Source organism: Octopus bimaculoides, chromosome 7, assembly GCF_001194135.2.
Source record: "Octopus bimaculoides isolate UCB-OBI-ISO-001 chromosome 7, ASM119413v2, whole genome shotgun sequence".
In the NCBI taxonomy this organism is placed as follows: domain Eukaryota; kingdom Metazoa; phylum Mollusca; class Cephalopoda; order Octopoda; family Octopodidae; genus Octopus; species Octopus bimaculoides.
In genome coordinates this window covers 44,555,824-44,558,078 of record NC_068987.1, presented here as the reverse complement: position 1 = coordinate 44,558,078, position 2,255 = coordinate 44,555,824, and the positions used below count along the sequence as shown (strand labels likewise).

At 39.9% G+C, this 2,255-nt stretch overlaps 1 protein-coding gene across 2 annotated transcripts in view; it reads left to right on the top strand.

Moving 5' to 3' along the window:
* Window positions 1–2,255, top strand: part of LOC106868631 (nucleolar protein 11) — a 57,974-nt gene that overhangs the window by 26,626 nt on the left and 29,093 nt on the right. The gene's annotated exons all lie outside the window — the stretch shown is intronic.

Here is a 2,255-nt window from a genome sequence, read left to right as displayed (position 1 = left end):
ATATATATATATATATATATATATATAATAATTTAATAAAAAATAAAATAAAATGTACAGTTACTCACCAATAATGGATGATATTGATTTAAGACAATGATGATGAAAATAATGAAAGTAATGACTGCAAGGCAAAGATGATTCACAGCTCTTCGGGTGATGCATCTTCTTCAGGTGTTTTAGGGGATGTCATATCTTCATGCAAGGCTTTCTTGGTGGGCTTGAGGAAAATTTTGATGGGCAGTTGCTGTCGTTGTTTCTTCATGGTCGTGAGAAGAATTTTATATGTCTGCATGGCAGCATTGATGGCATTTTTTAATTGGAGAGACTGAGCCATATAGGGATCCCATGCTTCCACCTACCCTTGCAATTCCTTTGCTGTCCTTAAGAGGTCAGACAGACATTCAACTGCCTGGTCCACCTCATCCTCCTCTTCCTCTTGATCTGGCACTTCCTCCTCTTTGTCAGCAGACTTTGTTAACTCCAACAAATCTTCATCTGTCAGGGTTTCAGTGTGGGCATTGGTGTCATCAAAACCTCCACTACCAAATACCTTTGCCAGTTTCACTGCATTGTTGACAGCCTCGTGCTGAATATCTTCAGGTGAGAAACCCTCATAGTCCTGGACACACTCTTGCCACACCTTTTTCTAGCATGTGATGAAGATTTCTTTTTCATGTCTTTAAGAGCAGCGTGGATGACTGACAAGCACATTGCGATCGTGAGGTTACGCCAGTACTCCTTTAACTGAAAATTCTTTTCTGAATCCATTGCATCCACAAAGTGTTGGAGAGATCCAGGTGTGAAGTGCCTTGAAGACGTGGATCATGCCTTGATCCATAGACTCGATGAGGGAGGTGGTCTTGGCAGAGAGGAACTTGACTTGGACTCTCTCATGACTCAAATCCAAACAATGACCACCAGCATTATCCATAACAAGCAACAGCTTGAATTCCATGCATACGTTTTGGAGGCATTCTTTGGCTTGAGGGATGAAGCAGTTGTGTAACCAATTCAAAGTTAAACTTTTGATAATCCAGGCCTTGGTGTTGTGCATCCAGTGGACAGGCAGTAGGTTTTTATTATTTGTGAAAGCCACACATAATTAGCATCACTCTATCCTTCCGTGCCTTAAATTCTGGGGCTCTGGCTTCATCTTTCATGATGTACATTCTGGAAGGCATCTTCTTCCAGAATAAGCCAGCCTCGTCCATATTGAAAACTTGTTCCAGCTTCTATCCCTTGTCCTCGATGATCTCCCTGAAGGTCTCGGTACTTCTCATTGGCTTCTTTGTTGGCTGATGCTGTTTCTCCATGCAGGGAAACACTTTATTTTAAACCATTTCTGGAAATGATCAAACCATCCCTTGCTGGCTTGAAAATATTTGGGCTCCAGCACTGTCAATGGTCTTGGTTGTGGTTCTTAGATGCCTTCTGCTCCATCTCCTCTGTCGAACTGCTGGTATAATTTCAGCGCTTTCTCATGAATCAAGTTACTGCTCAAGGGGATGTTTTCCTTCTTTCAGTCACTATTCCACAATGCCAAGGCAGATTCCATTCTGATGAAGTATTTATTTCTCACTATTGTTATCTTTTTGGCACTTTCATTGAAACTTACTGCTGTGGTGGTCCTGATCGCCATCTCATTCTTCTTTATGTAGCATATGCTACCTACTGCTGCATAACTTTACCTTCCCGGAACATATCCAGCAATGTACCTTCTCATGGAACGTCATAACCTTTTTCTGGCACTTAGGTTCACTGCCAGAAGCCTTAGAAGGTGTAGGGTGTTTGGGCGGCATCTTAAGACTTTAATAACATGCTACAAAAAACACAGCACTCAACAAAATACTTGAGGTAGCTACTGGATGCAGTTTTTCCCCAAAAAAGCCTACAAAATCTTCCTTTCATCTAATATGCACATACCACCAATAGGAAACTGAGCAGAGATTAAAAATAATCATGATTTTGAAAAATTTAGTTTGTATTACTGGTAGATACAGTAATCTATACTTTAATAAAGAGAGAGAGAGAGAGAAGGACCAGCAAGTAACCTAATTTCAGTGAGGCTATATTGACTAACAACCTTAAAAATTATCCTGTTGAAATAAACAACGAGTATGATCAAATGTAGCGATGATTTTTAAAAAAGCACTGGTATAAAATTGATGTTCAGTCTTGTGTTGTATATATATTTCATCTGTCATTGCAAGCCCAAGTAATACTAGTATGATACACTGTATATGTAGATATAT